Genomic DNA, 8,384 nt, shown 5'->3' with positions numbered 1-8,384 from the left:
TCCTTGGCTTTTTATGTCTGCTCCTGCATGGATTCTTGCCCTGTTGAATGGGAATGATCATAACCCTTTTCTCCAGGAGTTGTTACAAATGTACCAAATGATACAGCATGAAGAGAGGGCACAGTGACACTCCCTATGTGTTGAGTGGCTCACAACAGCTGCATATAGACTGGAACTCTCCCTGTTACCGTAAGCGAAGCTTCAGGTGAGAAGGTACAATCAGATGCTCAAGGCTCTCTCAGCAAAAGAGGGAGGAGCTGCCAGCTCCAAGATAGAGAAAGCCTCTTCCTACAAAGGCTGTGAGCGAAGCTAGAAGGCATGTCACCCTCTGCCACTTGGAAACAGTTCTGAAGGTGGCCTTGAAGGTTCCTCAATTGCAGCCCTGGAGGAGTTCAAAGCAGGCCCAGAGTTGAGGAAATGTGAGGTTATCAAACACAGTTCAGAGCTGGGACGAGGGACACCTAGTACCATCAGGCACTAGGCAGGTTTCTTGGCAAACCTTGGACAGTTCAGAGTAAGGGACACGGGGAAGTTAGGAATATAGAGTGAGAAGGCTGAGTTTAGGTCCTCCCCACTTGAGGTTGTATAACTACTAGCAAACCGCACAGCTTCACTCTGCTTCAGTTTTCTTGTCAGCTAGTGGTGACCCTGCTGTTCATCTCATAGTGGTACGGGAAAGGACTGAATGAGAAGCTAAGCAATCATGCAGTGGCTACTCTCTCGTTACAGGTTGCTCCTCTGAGCCATACAGGGGTTTGAGTCCCCTCTGAGCCCCCGTACCCCTGTGCCCACATTTTCCATGTTGTCTCACTGGAATGTTTTTATGTCTGTCTTCCCTCTACAAGTCAGACTGTCTTATTTATGTTTGCCTTTCAGGATTGAACACATCTTGGTTCATTCAAATATTGTTGAATAACCAGAAGATGGATTGTCACCATGACATCTATGCCACTATATCCATAGTCTTATTCTCCTAGGGACCCACTATATGACCTTGAATTATTCACTCACCATATTAGCCTCTGTTTTCTCATTCATGAGAATGAAGGGGTAACGTGGAGTGATCTCTAGGTCCCTACCAAAAATCCTACTTTGAGGGAGTATGTTGGATTCTTGGATCTTGAGCTTCCTCTTCCTCCTCCTCCTGTTCTTCTTCTTCTTCTTCTTCTTCTTCTTCTTCTTCTTCTTCTTCTTCTTCTTCTTCTTCTTCTTCTTCTTCTTCATCTTTTTCTTCTTCTTCTTCCTCTTCCTCTTCCTCTTCCTCTTCTTCTTCTGGGAATGGGTGATCAATAAAGATTCAAAGATTGAAAGGAGTTTCTTCCAGGGCTGCTAGAGGGCATCCTGGAGGTGTTTTGATGCATAGCTACAGGAAATGGTGATGGGTTAGCATGCTAGTCTTCTTCTGGCCTTGACTTTTGCTTATTAGTCTGGACTCCATGGAGATAAGCTATCTGGGAGAAAATCATTTTAATAACCAAGAGGAAATGGAGTTAAGAATGCTGGCTGCTGGCTGGCCAGGGCTTGGTGATTCCTCTGTGGGGAGTTAATTTGTGTCTGCTCATGTTGCCTATCTGATTAGATGCTATTCATGTGTCATTCTGCCAAGAGTTTCCATTGAGATGGTCCCTTGTGATACAGTTTCAAGGGCTCTGTGAGGGCAGAAGACTGAGAAGGTGTTCAGAGTAAGGGGAAGGCATAGTTAGGGACACTTGGTCCAGGCAAGATGGGTCTAGATGTGGAGTGCACATGGCAACACAGAAGACTGGACATGAGAGTCACTACCCTCCCTTTGGGGAAGGGCCTTCCTCTCCCCAGGCCTTGATTTCCCACACAATGCTGCAGCAACACCCAACAATCTGCAGGGTGGAAGGCACCTGAGCTTCCTGTCATCCACCCAGTGCACAAGCCACAGCTAGCTTCTATCCTTCAGCTCTATGCAGGACACGGTGACCTGAGACCCTTCATGTGAGAGGTGATACAGAATTCAATTTGTCTGAACACCTGTGGCCTGACATCACCTCATGATGAGAAGGGCAGCCGGCATGTGCTTTCAGCAATGAGTGTGGTGCACCCACAGCTCAGGGCAGGCACTGAGCTCTCCTTCCTGTAGGTGCACAGTCAGAATGAACTGCCTCCCCCCCCCCCCCCGCCTGATCATGAAGTGGGCAAGGCAGGTGTGGGGAGGCAGAGGACCCTCTGGGCATCTACTCTACTAACCGCCTGCTGTACTTCACAGAGGAGTCACCAATGTTCTCTTAAAGAGTGAAGACCCATTGGTCTAGACCTGGCTAGACAAGGGCAGTAATATCAAAGAGTAGATTCAAGGTCAAGGAGACATTCACATGCTTTTGAGACCTTTCATTTTCTCCTAGTCCGTTCTGTTATTGTTGCTGCTTGATAAAGCAACACTGATATTGCTTGATAAATCTGTTCAAGCTGTGTTTCTTTACTTTTGCATGATCCTTGAAGATGGAACTTGGGACCGTAGACATATAGGCAAGCCCTCTATCGCTGTGCTACTCTCTCAGTCTTAAATATTTTAAAATTGGAGGCAGGGTGCCACTATGTTTCCCAGGATGACCCTGAACTGACTTTGTAGCCTGTGCGCATCTTAAACTTGTGGTCATCCTCCCTCAGCCTCCTAAGTGGCTAGGATTACAGGCCCATGACACCGTGCCCGGCCCCAGCTTGTTGGTTTGCCTCCTTTTGAGGCAGATTCTAGCTATTCAGTTGCAGACAGGAGCTGAACTTTTTAACCCCCTGCCTCAGCCTCCTAGATGTTAGGATTACAGGAATGCCCCATCATGCTGGGGCATTCTTCCAACATCTAATTAAGTAAGAATCTCTAGGTGTGGGCAATGACAAGGATTGATCTTTTTAATTAAGTAAAGCTATCAAAAGTATCATAAAACTAAACTAGTTAAAAATCCCGATGATTTGAGCATAAGCTCGAGGCTGAGAAGCAGAGCTAAGAACCATGGCCTAGGCTAGGCAGGCAAGGGACTCAGTGCAGGCTGGAAGCGACGGAGCTGTGGAAGCACAGTGCAGGCTGACTGGAGTCAGTAATGTTTTGTCCAGATGAGGTCACATTTCCCGATTTCAATGTCAGCAGCACTAGCTGGGTCATTGGTGGCCATCACAGACATAGGGCATGGAATGGAGTCACTCACCAAACCTCACGTAGATGATACTCAGGCTCCGAGGGTACATGGTTTAATTTATGGCAAGTGAAAACTGGCTTAGGCTGAGTAAAGTGGATCAAGGCCCTAGGAGGGTTCCCAGTGAATACAATCCTTGGAGATAAGGGAACAGAGTGACAATGACACTGTGGGGAGCTATGGAACACTGACAGGTGCTTTACAAGGGATGGTAGGGGTGACACTCGCTGTGAGTGTCTTCTGGGCGTGGTGCACCACCACCGTTTGGCTGGAACACCAAATGAAGGCTCTGGAAGACTGAGGATGGCAAGAGCAGTGGGCCAGAGCCAGTAGCTGCTCACTGACATAGCAGCCTGGGCTGGTTCCCTCTTCTTGCTCACAGGACATGGTCACAGTCTCCATGACCTGAAGGAGCTGATGAGGGCAGATCATCTGCATCTTCACTTGAAAATAACAGTAGTGAGGAGACTACAGTGGCTCCTGTTGAGTAATGGGTAGGAGTCAGATCCTGGCTTTCACTCTGAAGCCCCTAGTGTGCAGATCTCCCGTGCCTGAGAGGAGAAGGATGGGCAGAAATAGGGTCATGGATCCTACAAATGCAAACTCTTTTGGGAGCTGGCATGGTGGAGAAGGGAGAAAGAGTTAGGGGTGGAAAGGCAAGAAGGAAGGAGGGAGGCCTCATCTGCTTGTTTGTGAGGTTTTTTTTTCTTCTTCTTCTTCTGCACGCAAGACGCCAACTTCTAGCATATTTTTAAATCCATCAGATGTGAAAGGCTGATTTAAATAGACCCACGGTGTGAAGCTGGTAATGCCACTTGCTACAACAGAGAGGCTAACAGGGCCCCGGTGGGGATTCAGCACCTCTGCCCACACTAGAAATGCTGTAGAGTTTCCTGGGGGACACTCAGGGCCAGGTGCTTCCCTCTGCAAGATGGGAGCCACAGGAAGGAGGGGACAGAAGATGGAAGGAGAGGCCCTGGGTGACAGGGAAGAAGTGGGTGCCGCCTTTCTCTTCATCGGGCCTCAGGATGGGTATAGCAGGGGTGTGGGCCCTGGTATTCATCCTGTCCATTGCTCCCATTGCTAGGAGCAGAGTAGCAGGAGTGCGTATTCTGTGGCTGATCAGTGCTCTGAGAGGTCCACTCCCATGGGAGATATTTCAGCCTTATGCTCTGTTCCCTGGCTCTAACCCAACCTCTGGAGCTGCTCAGAACAAGCTTAATGCCAAACCCTGCTCCTGTCCCTGGAGCATGAGCTTCCCTCTCCCTCTCCAGCCTTTCTTTGCCAGTAATGGCCTAAATGAAAGTCTCTTCAAAGCTCAGGCATTCCTGGGTGCCTATGAATGCATTTCCACCGTGGTAGATGCAGTAGACTTCCAGGAGCAAAAAGACTCCCTTCAGGTCTTGTTACACTCTCTTGTATCTACTCCGGGGCCCTTAGATGCTCCTGTTGGCATGTAGGGTTCAGGGTCCCACTGATGGGGCACTTACCCTGAAATGGTGGAGGCAAATGCACAAACAGAAGCTTGTACATGGATAACATGTTTGCCAAGAGCTCTGAGGGCCTTCCGCTTCAGGGTCCAGGGAGGAGTGGAGAGTCTAGGTATTGGACAAGGTCCTTGGGGTGGGGAGAAGGTGGGTGCCACTGAGGCATGTGCGTGGCATGTTCCTTGTGGGGTTTTAGGGTGTCTTCCCCTCATGGGCCTTGGGGCTATTAGGGCAGGAACTCTGTTTGTTTCCCTCTTCACCCCCTCAGCTCCTCACGTACCCCAAGGCCAAGCATGAGCACCCTTGGGCTTCACTTACATACAGATGGAAGAAAATCAATCCTTTCTTCATGTCATATAGACAAAGGCTTCTAAAAATGTTCTTTTTTCTTAAATTGTGATGAAAATAGGCACAAAATTTACAGTTTAAAGCATTTTAAAATTCAATACCTTTCAGTACATTTATAATATCACATGGAGCCATTCCCACTCTCCAGTTCTAGAACTTTCTCATCACCCCAGTGTGAAAGTGTTCTACCCACCACGTATATAAAGGTGGTCCATTTAGGAGCGTGCTGTCTCAAGTATTTTCTAGTCCATCCACCTACCCAGAATCTCCTCTGTACCACACCCTGGTAAATACAGAACTGAAGGAGACCAGAATTCTGCTGTGGACGCCTTGCAATCTATGACACCAGTCCTGCTTAGCCTCAAAACACAGCAGAAAGAAACACTGTGCGCTTAGATGAATGTTCAGGGCTTGAAGAAGCACCGTTAATTCTCCAAGAAGTAACAGGAGGTGCTTTCACCTCTGGCCCCCACAGCTCTTAGTTATTCAGAAGGATGTTTTTCCAGCCCTCTATTGTACCACACTTTTGTCCCTTGCCTGGGAGATGTAGTAACTACGACTCGCTTGGAGCCATTCCATTGACTAGACCTTCCCCCTGAGTTTCCATTTGCCTCTCCCCCTCGGCCACATTGGATGAAAGAGTTGTTTCACTACAGATGTGTAGGTGGCCTGAGAGCCATGCCAGCAGCAGTCCAAGGCCACATAAACTTGTATGTGGAGCCTTATTCTGAAGGCCCACTGGGAGCTAGAGAAAGCTTTCAGGATGGGCACAGTGGGGTAAGAAGGGCTGGTTTCATACTGGGAGGATGAAGGGGAGCTAGGCAGGGAAGCATCTGCTAGGCACAGGGCATCGAGCCCAAGGCAATTGAGCTGTTGGGCTGCCCAGGGGTAATGGATTGCCACTAGCAGCTGAGGTGGCTGTGGGGGATGAGAGAGAACACTCTGACGGGCACCACACCGTCTGAAAGGCAATCGAATCACAGCAGCTGGAATGCTCCCCAGCATGTTGTTTTAGAGCCAGGAGGAGTACCTCATTTGAACCAGCTGAGTCTGCCTAGACTGAGTTGCCCCGCCTGTAGAGCCTGGGCCTCCAGCACAGCCAATCCTCCGGGAATGGGGCTTGTTCTGAGGAAATGATGCTTTGCTCTCAAAAGCTCATGTAGACCACACTGAGGCTGCAAAGATGGATAGCCCTGCCCTTGAGGCCCAGTCCCATGACAGCCATTCTCCAGAGCCCCGCGGTCAGCGTGTGAATGAGCATCATACAGAGTGGTTAGCCGTTTGACTAGCAGCATTACGGAGGGGATGAGAGAGTCCATGCACGTTGAAGCACAACCTAACACTGCACTTGGCCTAGTGTACCTGCTTAATGAATCACTTTTCCATAACCACATTTCCAAACTCCACAATGAAACCCATAGCGTACTTGTGTATTCCAGTCCTTGTTTCCATATTAAAAGTGGTAATCCCATTCCCGTGTCTGTAGTCTTCGGGTATTTTTTGCTTAGTAGTGCAGCGTTTTTATGAGTGGTAGTTTTTATAGGTCAGATGGAGCCAGCTATAATTCATCATGATGGCACAGGCCTCACTGGTCCTCAGAGTCCTCATTTGTAGGGAGAGGCGCTTCCTGGTACTATGACAAGTGCCTGCGCATACCCCCTCTGGATCTGAGCCACAGCCCTGATGAAGTCCCAGCTAGAAACAAGGGTCAGTTATTGGGCCCGATTCAGCCAGGATGATAAATGGCAACACCTCACCTGGGCTCCTTGGATTCCGCATTGATTTCGGGTCCTCTGCCAAGCACCATATGGTTTCCCAAAATCCTAACATTCCCAGCAATGTTCTCCTAAGTAGGACATTTTGATTAAATTGGCCCCACTGAATCAAGCGGGAGGTTCTTCAGTGTGGTAATGAGCATGTCTGCTAACAGAAACACCAACAGAGGTGGCAAGGTAGGAGTGCTGGAGACTCTCAGGCAGCTCTTGCATCATCTCATCCATCCAGGAGGAAGGGGCTAACTGACAAAGTCAAATCCTGTGGATCCTGGCTGAGCACGAAGAGCAGAGAGGTGCCATGCTCTGAGGGGCAAGGCCAGACCCAGAAGCCAGGTAAGGGGCTTTGATTCTAAGCAACAGCCACTTAAGAATGAGACTCAGCACGCTTGTAGATGCTACTTTCATTATTTTGCAGTAAACTGACTTTTATTCTTCAAACTTCAGATCGGATTTTTGGCCTTTCTACACCTGTCCTCTCCTAGCAGAGCTTGGCGTGGTCTCTGATGCAGGGGGCACAGGGCAGTGTGAGGCCACCAGCGGCCCTTCTCCTACCCAAGGGACTGAATACTTCCTTGGGGAGCTCACCTCACCAAGGGCTTCCAGGAGCACAACTTTGTGCTTCAGTTGGAGCACAAAGTTTCACATGTCAGAGTGCTAGCTTCCCTTGTTCAATGCGGAAGAGAGGAGATACTCTGGGCACGAGCCCAGAGGTGGAGCTGAAGAGACCAGATTCCTACTGTATTATATATACATGCACTGTAGAGAAGGAAGGATTTTTTTTTTTGCAGACTTAGATTTGAGACTTTAAATCTAAGCTGTTTTTAAAAATATTTATGCATTATTATTATTATTATTATCCATTGCCTGTGTGTGTGTGTGTGTGTGTGTGTGTGTGTGTGTGTGTGTGTATCTGGAGCGCACAAATGCCACACATGCGTATGGAGGTCAGAGGATAACTTCCAGGAGCTGGTTCTTTCCTTGCACCATGGGTTCCTGGGCTCAAACTCAAATCATCAAAACTTTGTGGCAGGTGCTTTTATCTACTAAGCCATCTTGCCACCCTAAATGTAAGCCATTTTAATTATGCCCAAATGACCTAGGGGAAGCTATGCCCAAGGAACTAGAAGAAAGGGTGAGTCATACCTTACTAAGCAAAGGAAGTCAACCAAGACATGGAGGTAACTGTACATAAAATGTACACAAAATGCACATAAAATCTTTAGTTGATTAGGCAGAAAAAGAATCAGTGATGTTGAAGACAGGCCAATTGAAGTTCTCCAGACTGAGGAACGCAAAGAAAATGGGATGAAGAGAAATGAATGGAACTTCAAAGACCTATGGAACTATCAAGAACTACCAACTCTGCATAATGGGAGCTCCTGAAGCACAGAAGACATGTGAAGAAACAGTGGCAGAAACCTTCTCAAACTTACGAAAATCACCAACCTAGTCAACAACCCAAGAACCTCAACAGCATGCAGGCAGGATGTACTGAAAGAGATCCATGGTCGGACATCAGAATCCAACCATAAAAGATGGAAGAACTTTGAAAGCACAAACAGGGGATCCTCAGTGAGACTAAGCTAATTTCATACCAGAAACCATGGGCACCAGAA

This window comes from Psammomys obesus, unplaced genomic scaffold (genome assembly GCF_907164565.1).
Source record: "Psammomys obesus unplaced genomic scaffold, mPsaObe1.curated_primary_1811, whole genome shotgun sequence".
Taxonomy (NCBI): Eukaryota; Metazoa; Chordata; class Mammalia; order Rodentia; family Muridae; genus Psammomys; species Psammomys obesus.
The sequence above is the reverse complement of the archived record's forward strand: the minus strand, read 5'-3'. Positions refer to the sequence as shown.